This window comes from Hibiscus syriacus, unplaced genomic scaffold, assembly GCF_006381635.1.
Source record: "Hibiscus syriacus cultivar Baekdansim isolate YM2019G1 unplaced genomic scaffold, ASM638163v2 tig00110637_pilon, whole genome shotgun sequence".
Taxonomy (NCBI): domain Eukaryota; kingdom Viridiplantae; phylum Streptophyta; class Magnoliopsida; order Malvales; family Malvaceae; genus Hibiscus; species Hibiscus syriacus.
Window position 1 is genome coordinate 4,381,406 of NW_024062808.1, and position 12,814 is coordinate 4,394,219.

A 12,814-nucleotide genomic window follows, 5' to 3' on the forward strand; every position below is an offset into this window, starting at 1 on the left:
TTGAAACACGTGGATGCCAATACTTTAGCAATGGCTTCCTACGTTAGCAAGCCGTGGCACAAAACCGCCAAAGACGAGCGACTTTGGGAGCTCATCTACACCAGGCACTGGGATACATCGGTTGTGGAACCCAACAGCTTAGATCAGTAGTTTTACCTCTGGGTGGCTTCCGTTTCACTTGATTTCTAGTTCTGGGTTTTTTTTGGGTTCTTGTATTGTTTTTTATATTTGGCTTGTTATTTTATTTTATTTGAGAATATTTGTACCTAAGCTGGTGTATTGTGAAATAGATCTTCAATTATGTAGGAATATTATGCCCTTGTCAAGAAAAAGCCTCCAAAATGGACATACAATTGTTTACCAAAATGGTGCTGCTGCTGGTGCAGCTTCTGATCTAAAAAGAAGAACAGGAAATCAAAATCCATTGATAAGAAGAAAAATGATGTTCCAAAGCACATACATGCTCTAGAAAATATTGAAGTGGGAATTGAAGGTAATTCTTCATTCGCTTCCAGTATGAACTTGCAAAATCTTGGAATATTCTTCCTTCAAAAACAATTTCCCCATCAAAGTTTGGTCTTCCATATTTACAAATATATTTTGCCACAAACCTAGAATTATTCCACTATTTTGTTGTTAGAGTAGGCAACGTCGTGGCTCTTTGTTAAAGTCAGATAATTTTAGAGCCTTATAGTGCCATCATCTGTGTTGCAGGTATAGATAATGAGAAGTTGACCCCTATGCCACAAATCAAATTCGAAAAGAAATTTGGTCATTCACCTATTTTCATTGCTTCAACACTTATGGAGGATGGGGGAATCCCAAAGGGAGCAACCATTGCATCACTCTTGAAAGAAGAAGTTCATGTATGAATGGGGTAATTAACCCTATTTTATTTTAGAATATTTGTACCTAAGCTGGTGTATTGTGAAATATATCTTCAATTCTGTAGGAAAATTAACTTTGAAATGTACCAATTTCTTATGATTATTAGATTTAGGGTTGTGGAAATGATGTGAAGAAGTTTAACATGCTAAATCCATTTGGGGAATTTTTAAGAAGTTTGGTGGTTTATGATTTGGGGTTTGAGTACAAGATTTAAGGACTTTAATTAATTAATTTTTATTTTTATTTTATATAATAACAATATTAATAAAATAATACTAATAAATGCCACATCATAAAAATATTAATAAATAATACTAACTGATGCCATGTTATAAAAATATTAATAAAAATACATTTCAATTATTAAAATAAGAGTAATTCTATAGTTTAATAATTAAATTAAAAAAAATTAAACTTTAGTGACTAAAATAAGAGTAAGAAGATAGTTGAATGATGTAATTTACTAGTTGAATGATGTAATTTACCCAAAAAAATAAAAACATGTTGTTTAAGTGCCACGTGTCATTTTATTAGTGGTCGTAAGGTTCCACGTCACTTTTCGTGATGAAAGTGGGTGAATCCGTTAACGGAAAAAACATCATGTATGAAATCGAGAATTTTTAAACATTATGTATAAAACTGAGAATCATATATAGTTCATGTATGAATGGGGTCTCAAGCTGAAAATGCTCAATTTTTTTTATTTTTCTAATGATAATTAGCCTTAACCCATGGCTTAATACTAATATAATTGAATTTTTTATTCAATTATTAAGAAATTCCATTTTTTCCATTAGCGAAACTTAAAAATTACCAATTGCCATTTTCATAATATCCATTTAAATGTTCCTTGGTCAACGATTAAACAACTTGGCTTTGACTTTTCACTTTGGCTCACAAAAACTCCACTATTTCGGTCAAATATGAAAAATTGCATTGTTCTAAGCCAAATTTCTCTGATCTAAAATACAAAAATAATATTTCCAACAATTTTCTAACATCCTTTAAATTTTTGTAAAATTCCTATTCGATTCTAATATCTGATTTCAATACTGAAATTTACCATTTTATAGCTTTTAACATAAATCTCTCACCGAAAATCTGATTCCCATTAAAATCTTTGTTTAATCCAAACTGTTCATTTACAGGCTAAAATACATAACTTTTAAAAATACATTGGAAATCATCAGGAAATATATTTGGAAATTCTTGAACTATCGGAATATCCTCCAATAGAATTTCAGATGTACGGGTATCAATCACATTTGCTAAGAAAGTTGTACAACCTTTTTTCATCATTTTCGTTGTCGTCATTGATGATATCACATTGGCAAAGATCTTGCTTTTTCTCCCATTACTATTATCCTAGTACCCTCTACATCCTTTATAAATAATTGTTTCATGCGGCAATCTACCCAACCATAATGTTGAGATAACCAATCCATGCCCAACATAATCTCAAACTCGTCAAACGATAACTCCAAATGATTCATCAGGAATACAACCCCTTGAACTTTATCGGAAAATTTCTACTAATACCTGTAACTCTAACACTATGACCCAGTGGATTTACAACTATTATCTCACTATTGATGGGTTCAAACTATTTTTTTTTTATTTTTAACTAATTTTAAGCTAATATAGGAAATTGTATAACCCATATCAACCAAAACAAATACAAGCTTATCATAAAGATAAAAAGTACCTGCTATGATTTCTGGGTTGTCACGATCCTCGCTAGTCTTGATATTATAAATTCTGGCTGGAGCATAAATGTTAGACTGGGAGAATATCTCTGAATATCCCCTCCCTCTACCTCTACATCAACCATCTCTCTGAGGCATTTCCACTGATCTCTCTGTCTGAATAGATCTCTCTCCTGCCATTGGGCAGTCTCTGATATAATTACCAGGGTCTCCACAATGAAAACAAACTCCTGATCCTGTTTTACATTAACCAAAATGATATTTTCTACACTGCGTACATAATGGGTGTTGTCCCTGAGACTGAGCTGATCTGCTAGCTCTTGTAGCCACTGTCTATGCCTGACGCCCTTTTTCCTTAGCCTCAAATCCTCTACAACTAGAAGCATTGACTTATGATTTACTCTTGTAATGATATCATGAACCTCAACCTCTTTTAGATTGAGATGAGAATGATCCTAATGATCTATTTGACTACCTAATCTGATCAAACATAACTCTTTCCAATCGTACCATTTCCAGACCCTTAGCATTATTTACCACTTCTTGAAATGTGGTCAAACTAGCAGTCAACAAACGTCCCTCAATATGGGGCAAATACCTCGAATAAACTTCTGGAATGCATCTCTTTCTGTGGGAACCATCTTCGAAGTATATCGGGCGAGCTTATTAAACTCACACTCTTATTCATAAACAAATATGTTCCCCTAGATCAGATTGAACAAGCCTTACTTCATCTTAATAATAAATTGCTCTCCGATATATTTATTCTGGAAAGCCTCTAGGAAAAACTACCAATTAATTTGATCTGAAGAAACACATGTCGTAACATTTGTCCACCAAATCATGGCATGTCATCTCAAAAATGAAACTATGCCTTCCAATCGTTCTTCATCAGAAAAATGAAGATTGTCTAACATAATCATCACTTCATTCAACCATGTATATGCTACAACTGGACCTTTACTTGCTTCACCGTTAAATTCAGAAGCTCTCAGACTTTTTAATTATTTTGGAATTGACACTATCGAAGCTGGAGGAGTATGAGATGGAGGAGGAGGTAGGAGAGGTGCTACACTGGCTGATATCTTGCCAATATAGCCTCAAGAGCTTGCAAGAAAGTCCCCTGATCTAGAGCTGGCATCCCCTGATGTCAGGGGTCTGTGCTCCCTGCTGCCAAGGTTCATGCTTAACCTCATTACTACTCCCACTATCGGTTCCTTCAGGAACCTCCTATTCAGTAGCTCTTCTAGAGCCCTCCTCATTCGACATATGACCACAAACACATAACATCATGTTAGTAAGAAGAAACATCCTAAATAAAATCATCAGACCATATCATATCAGTAATTTCTACACCCTAGTGGCATGTACATATTTCTGATATAAAATAGGCTTGATTTATGCCGAGAATCTGCTAAACCTACGGTTTTGATACGAATAAATGTAATACCCTTAACCTGTATATGTCTCTATATACGAGTTAAAGATGTCACATCAACTCATAAAACATTTACTGAACTAAAATTTGCAAAAAAATTGTTTTATTTTAAAACGTTTCTATTTTAACTTTAAAAACTATTTTATGAATATCTCAACTTATAAATAAATTATTTGTCGTAGAAAAATATTTCATTTGTTAACCAGTGATTTTACCGATTCATGCATTTTCGTAAAATATTTTTAAAACTTAATAATATAATTATGTTCTTTTCATGCACAAATACTGAATAACCTAAACTAAGTAAAGTAAACTAAAGAAGTTCTAGTTTACTATTACATACTATTTAAGATAAATACGATAAATAAAACTACTGACATAATTAAATATGCCACTAAAAGTAAAAAACATCGTAGATATCTTACTGATACTGATGATTGGTATGACTTTCCAAGAAGATGCTCGGGAGGCTCCTTACTGCTCGTACTTATCTCTATTAGAACCTACTCATTAAATCATCACGTGCTAAGTATTACTTAGTGAGGCAGTTGTAATCTAAAGTGAGATAAATATGAAAATATCGTAAACATAAATAAATAATTTTAAATAAAATATTAAATTGGCAAGCCGACTTATCCAAGTCAATTCTTTCACTAAGACCTGAAATTTCTTTTAATTCATGAACTCATGAAAATTCTGACTATCAACATATGATAAAATAATCATATCATGCTTTCTATCAAGTGGAAATCATTCAAAACTTTCATATTCATTTTCATAGCCCAATGCATATTCATGTGAACAAAAGATTCGAGAGTAAGGTGAGCAGTATGCACAACACGGTGCAAAATCATAACAGATACTGAGATATGACGCACTTCAGTGCAATCGTAACCTAAACACTAACAGTGCTGGACATTGATACCCAGATGTACCAAAGCTGATATGATCACTGATAACATTGGTACACGAATGTACCAAAGCTGATAACTAAAAAGTACTCAACTAATGGCATGCCTGTTGGGACCATCAGTGCACCCTACTCCGCAGTGGAATAAAAACTCAACGGTCTCACCAGCGATCCAAGTACATAAAACCGAAATTGGGAGGAAAGGATGCGAATACTTACAATGGGTTCCTTTAAAAACAACAAAGATAGTAGCGGGAAGTGGTGATCACGAACGATTCTAATCATAAGCCTCCACGAAAACACGTCTCGACCTTTACTTATTTCACACGATTGAGAGCAAAATTTTCTTTTCCCAAAAATGGTTTTGAGAAAAATGACTGAAGTAAAAACCGCTGCTAGACCTTACCTCCTTTAAATATATCATTTACCCTAACATCTTAGGGTTTTCTAAAGTTATTTCGAATTAATAAATAAAATATTATTTAATTAATTCAAATTAAATATACATTAAAGACTTATAATCTGAATTGCAATCTTTAATGTTTATTTAAAAACTTATTTAATTATTCTGAATTACATATCAATTAAAAGAGTTGTAATCTAAATTACATTCTTTTAATGCTTACTTACTATATTCGGGATAATTAAAATCATATGTATATCAAATATACATATCTTAACTCCAAATATATTTTAGTAACATACAACAAATTGTACATCTTTGCTCATTTCAATCCTAGGGTGTGACCCTGTAGGTTCTTGTAACGATAGTAGTAATTATTAGAACAATTCTAATATTACAAACAATGAGTGACATCTAGCAATATATCATTGTCACCTAAGTTATAAAAAATTATGATTCGACATATCATCTTCGTAATTAACTCTTTTATGTATTACATCATTTTGTCCTTTATATCTAGAATAGGCACAAGTCTTAGAATAGTCACACTTGTATAGCCCATCTATTGTTTATTGATATGTAGAGTAGACTACAATTAACGAATAATTTGTGATATCACATATCAATGTATTCGAGCATGGCCACGGTGGCCTGTGATATATTTTCGATTATGTAGGCAGGATAAATCCTATCTTAACCATATACACCCCACTACATATACCGAGATATATTCAATAATAGTCTTTATAGTGCAACCAGTTATGGAGCATGTTTAACTCTATCAAAACATACAACAATATATGTTGGGATGACATTGATCTCAAGTCTGAGGATCATACATATAGTCATCACCATGAGCAATGTTATGATTGTTACATAAAAATCCAAGACATATGCTCATGATGGACCAATCCAATAGATTGTTCTCTAACAATATAATTATGTATCAATTCTGACATCTATATGTCAATGACAACTCCTTGTCATCAATCAATAACATGTTAGTCTTAAGAATATTATTATTGTCCATGCCCATAATAATACTTGACTTTGGATCTTTTAATAATTGTAGACACTTATTTTCGCCCGGAGTTATTTTGTTTTTTTAATATATTTTTTATTATATATATATATGTATATAGTAATATAGTTTGTGAAAATGTTTTTGACAAAATATAATATATAATTTTCAGAAAATGAATTTTGAAAGTTTGTATATTATATGGTTTTTGAAAATATTTTTAAAATATATATAATATATAGTTTTGAAAACATTTATATATTATATAGTTTTTAAAACATTTTGAAAACTTATATAATATATATTTTTTAACACATTTTGAAAACTTATATAGTATATAGTTTTTTAAAATTTCTGGAAAATTATATAATATATAATTTTAAAAGCGTTTTTTTTGAAAAATTATATAACATATAGTTTTAAAAACATTTTTGAAAAATTATATAATATATAATTTTAAAAAAACATTTTTTAACTTATATAATATTTTAAAATAAATTTTGAAAACTATATAATATAGTTTTGGAAAATTTTTAATATAATATATAGTTTAAAAAATGTTTTTTAAATATATATATTATATATTTTAGGATACAATATTATTATTATTATTATTTATTTATTTATTGTTTTTGTTTTAGGGTCCACTGTCCAGGTTCAATAGCAGTCCAACAGTTGGGGTTTGAACCAGCCCACCAAAGTTAGGGTTTTCACATTCAGTTAACACAGGCGTCGCACGACCAGGAAATCAGGAGCCAAACGCGAAACGGTCGGCCGACATCCCGGGATGACCGGCCACACATGCACGAACGACCAACAAATCCCAACCTTTTCGGGATTCACAACGGCCGGTGGGGGTTATAAAAACCCACGGCCAACACAAATCAGGGGGGACACAGCAGACAGATATCATCGGCCACAACAGAGCCAAACAACTATCAACCATACCGAGAAACGATCAACACAGCCAACATCATCGGGCCAAAAAATCACCAATCGGTCACAAAAACAGAGAACCACAGTACACCAAAAAAACACCATCACAACCAGAGATCAGTGAACCAACGAGAACAGAAACGACAAACTAAACGGCCAGAAGCCGAAACACAAGCAACCCAAAAACAAAACCATCCACACTGAATCCATCACAGAACCACAACAACCACAAGAAAGCAAAAAAACCAAAACAGTCTACAAATACCAAAACAACCAAAGCGAAGTGACCGCAAGACCAAGCCAACGGTCACCGGAAAACTAAGGTCACTGGCTAAAAAGGGTAAAAACCAGAGCTTTGAACTTAGATATACTCCGTTCAGTGGGGTTTTTGGGGGTATAGGCTTCGGGTTAGTGTTCATGGCGTGGAGGGGGTCATTTTGGTATTCTCAGATTTATTTCGGCCACCGCCGGCAATGGCCGGCGCGGGGGTGAAGCCACCAGGCGGTGGCCGGCCATCGGGGCCTGGTTGGGTGAGTGTAGAGAATCTGGTAAGAGAAGAGAGATGATGATATCAGGAAATGGGGAGGAATGAAATGGTAAAGGGTGTTTTGGCCCATTTATATACGAGGGACCATTTTGCAAATATAGGATTTTAAAATCCTCTCCGCCGTCCCTCGTACTTTGATTTGCTTTGCAATTCGGTCACCAGTTGTAATTTGGCCATTGGATTTTCAATTGATTCAATTTGATCCCCCATTTATATTTCACATTTTTTGCAATCTAACCCAAAGTCTTATTTTATTTATTATTAGCATGTTTTAATTAGTACTAACATTGTTTATTTTTACTTCATATCATTTTTATTTTATTACTTTTGAAATAATTTATTTATTTATTTATTTTATATTTTTTTATTTCTTTTCTTTTTCTTTTATTTCTTTGATTTACTTTTTTAATCTTTATTTTTTGTTTCTCTTTTATTCTTTTTTATGTTTTTATTACTATTATATATATATATATTATGTTTTTGCCTTTTTATATTCCCTTTTTTTTTTATTTTTCTATCTAATATATTTTCTTTTTCAGTAATAATCTCAGTCGATCAAAGGTAAATTGTTCGAATCGAATGTTTTAAATTTCGATTTAAATTTTCAATTTTCGCACTCAAAGACAACCGAAAAATTAATTGGTACCGAAAGGGCGGTTCAAGGGTGCTAATCCTTCCTTGACCGCAATCGACTCCCGAGCCCGACACATTTCTGGTAAAACACAGATCAGGTATGATGGTGTCCGACCCACCTAAATTTGTTTTAAAATGGTCGGTGGCGACTCCAATTCACTCTAACCCAAATTATTCAAGTCGAAGCCCAATTTCGGGCGTACCCGAAAGATGGTTCCGACAGCTTGGCGACTCCACTGGGGACAGGTAAGTGAGTCAGGCCGAAATTAATTTTCGGTTGTCTTTTTTAGCGAAAGTTATAAATTTAAATTTAAATTTATTTTTTCGATTCTAATTATTTATCTTTGATTATTTTTCAAATAAATAGTTGTACTGACGTTTTTTAATGATTTCAGATTTTTTCAAAATTGTCATCTCTAAGCTCTAAACCCGAGCTCCGAACCCATTTTAAGTGAGGGACGCATTCATGTGAATTTATTCACCGCATATGCCTAGCAAGTAGCCTTCGGGATTCATATACCTTACGTCTTCGTGTGAATTTATTCACCGCACAAACATAAGGGAATGTGTCCTCTCGAGTTTAACTTAGTCCACGCAAGCTTGTAATGGGCTTAGGACTAAGGGTCTGGCAAGCCCAAGGGGGCACCGACAAGGAGAACTCGAGTACCTTTTTAGAACCTAAACCGAGAGAGTACATGGAATTAGAGCCCACCCCAAGACCTCATTCCAAACCCTAGGATGCTTTGTTTCCTGCTTTATTTTTTTTGTTCAAAGCATGCGAACTAGACAAATATGCGGCTAGGAATTAGCATGCGGGATAGAAATCATGTCTGGGTAGGAATATTAAGCATGTTCGGGTAGATTATCATGTGGGGTAGGATTTTTTCATTTTTTTATTTTTTATTTTGATTTACCTCACTAACCCCTTTTATTTTTTGTTCTATTTCATTTTGTTTTCATCATTCGCATCATTTAAAACGAGGTGTTGATCCACCAAAAACGTGTTTGTTAAACAGAAATAATATGTATTAATGGACAAAGGGATTATAATACAAAGAGATAAAAAGCTCAGAAGCCCAGCCGTGGTCAAAGAACACTCGAAGGCAAAGGTTGCAGGGGCAAGACGAGGAAAATGTTACTGACCCGGAGAGTCCTTTCGAAAACTCCGAGAACAAGATGGAGAAACCCTAGCTAAGCTGGAGATCATTATGGATAAATTCTTTGATAAACTTCGGGTGGAGGGCTCCGATGGCACTTTCGTTTGGAACAAGCTCGACATAGAGTGAAAGCCAGAGATGCAGTCCTTCGAGACCTTTTTGGGGCAAGTAGCTCGTCACCTGCAAAAGTTTAGCCAAAGCAACCAGAATGGTTTGACAGGATATTCAACCGGGGAAAAAAGGCGGAAGACGAATCAACTTGTCAGAAGCTGTGCGGGATCTATACCATCAAAAAGTTTTCTGTCTCTTCAGACGTAACACTTTCGTCACCAATAAGGGTTATTCAGAATAACAAGCACATTTTTGGATCAATGCCTCGGACATTTCATGCATCATGCATTTAGACATTTTGCATTTTGTTATTTTCTTTGCATTCACATTAACTAACATATACATGTCTCAAAAAGGAACAAATACTGGATACACCACCTCAAGCGTTAGACACACCTCATCCGCATAACACTCGTTTGAAGAATAAGTGGATGGAAGCCATAATAACACAAATCGAGGAGAATATATTGAAACTACAAAAAAAGCTAGAAGACAAGATAAAACAGAACAGTCGAAATACTCTGGAAACAATCACAAAGAACCAAGAGTCCTTGGTTGATCAGATCGTTCCCACGTTAGTTGGCCTACAACAGACCAGTGCGCCTGGGGCAGGTTCACCGGAAGGGGTAACTATACAACCTACCCCGCAAGTGGTTATCTCACCTGAAATCTTACCAGAACTTCGAGGGGACTCATCTGCTGCAAAAGCGAAGCCCTCGTCCTCTTTATTTAACCCTAAGAACAATCTGGGTTATTACCATGTACCGGATTTGGATGAAGAGGACAAAGCGAGGAAGATGGAGAAAAAAATCAAACAATTAGAGGTCCAAATGAAGGTAGTCAAAGGAGACCATGACTACCATGAAATCGATGCCGCGGAACTTAGTCTAGTCTCGGACTTGGTTCTTCCTCCGAAATTTAAGTCCCCAGAGTTCGAGAAGTTTGACGGGAACAGTTGCCCATCCGCTTACCTCACCATGTTCTGTCGAAAGATGACATGATATGGAGGAAATGACCAACTCCTGATCCACTACTTCCAGGAGAGTCTGGCAGGCTCAACCATTCGGTGGTACAACAAGTTAAGCCGATCAAATATCAAGACCTGGAAGGACCTAGCCAAGTCATTTCTGGAACAATACAAGCATAACAATGACATAAGGCCAGATCGAGTTATGCTACAAAGTATGGAAAAGAAGCATAACGAGAGTTTCAGGCAATACACACAAAAATGGAGGGATTTGGCTGTGCAAGTTCATCCACCGTTGGATGAAAAGAAAACCCGAAAGCTCTTCGTGCAGACTCTGAAGGCTCCATACTTCGGGTACCTGGTTGCGATCACATCAGGAATTTTTTCAGACTTGGTTATGGCCGGAGAAATGATTGAGTCGGCCATAAAGCAAGGCAAAATTAAGGATGGCGAGGCCAGTAGGAAACCTCCTATGCGAGAGCGGGATGGAGAGATTAACAATATCAACCATACCAGTAAAGGTGTTACAATCTCCAAACCGAAATCAACTGCAGCTGTACCGTCAGGTGCTTCTAAACAAGATTCCAGAGAACCCATGAAGGAAAGGGAACATTTCGACCCTATTATGATGACATACAAGGAACTCTATCAGTAACTTCTTGACACCCACGTAGTGTCACCATATCCGGTGGAACCCATGAAGCCCCCATACCCCAAGTGGTATGATGAGAATGCACATTGTGAATATCACGGCGGTGTCCCAGGGAACACAATTGAGAACTGTTACGCATTCAAAAGAGTCATACAAAAGATGCGTAACAACAACTGGATCGACTTCAACAACTTGGGGGCATCCAAGTGAGGAATATAATTTCATCATTTGAGGCATTCTATTTGAACTTGTTTTTTTCACTTTTTCAAGTTTTTGTAAGAACATTTGAATAAATTTATGTTACTTTAAGGATGACGAGCAATGAATCACATTTGCAAACTTGCAATTCTTTGAATATCATTTGAATTAAGAAACTCTGTAAATGGTTTAAAGTTACAGTTCTTTGACAAAGTAACATGTTTTAAAACAAGGACCTTGACCTTATCCAGAATATACCCTCAAACACCGTACCCTACTCTTACAATTAACCAATACAACATTTTCCTTTCATAAGGTGCAGACAACATGAGGCATCATTTGCATATGACAATTACTATACTTTTTGTTTAAAACGTTCAATGATGATAATGATTTTCACAGATGGAATAGTTGGGTAGGTGAATTTAATTTAGGTCAGTTGCTTGAAAATTGAACTCTAAAGATGAAATTTTTTACTTTCAACAACACCTAGACTATAACAGGTTCTTCTTGACAATCTTAAGAAATTAAATCCACAAAGCTGAGCTATTCCACTAAGGCAATTGGTTATAAAGGAAACTTGAAAGCCCTGGCCTTATGAATAGATTGCATTCAAACCATGACATTGCTCGGATGCTTGGCAATTCGGTGTCTGATCCACTGCTTTTGTCAAGCCGAATACTTTGTAATGAGATGAACTCTTCAGTTAAACCTGATAAAAGTGATTATAATGTTAAGATGTCCCTCTAAAGCAATTGGTTAAACACCCCAGCTTTATGGATTCAGCTAGGCAGACAATGGTAAATTAAATCAAATTTATCTAAGCAAGAAATTTTCGGTAATGATGGACTAAGGGAGTTAAGGAACACCTGTTATAGTCAACTACACACGAGCACTCAAGAACTTCATTTTTAGACCGATATTGTTTGCACTGCCTTTGTTAGAGGAGCCTACAAAGCTTGAACAAATGGAAGATTTCAGAGGACTGAAATAAAATGTATAGTAATTGATCATGCTAGTTGTGTCATTTTGTGTTATTTCAAAAAAATGACATTTTGGGTTACCAAAACTTTAGAAAGAAGGCCAACCTAAAGATAACTCATCCATTTGAACATTTTTCAAAGAGCTGTAACTCTGAAAGCATTAAAAGAACTCTTGATTCCTTGATATTCTTTGAACTCACATTTATAATTTGATTCAATTGCGAACAATATTTTTCAGCATTTTTATCATTTTCTCTCCTAAAA

General features: G+C 34.7%; 1 long non-coding RNA gene across 1 annotated transcript; it reads left to right on the forward strand.

Moving 5' to 3' along the window:
• The first annotated feature begins 367 nt into the window (after positions 1–367).
• On the forward strand, positions 368–760 carry LOC120136885. The gene is made up of 2 exons (XR_005517384.1): positions 368–493; positions 715–760. It is a non-coding gene; the product is annotated as an uncharacterized LOC120136885 (long non-coding RNA).
• The last annotated feature ends 12,054 nt before the right edge of the window (positions 761–12,814 follow it).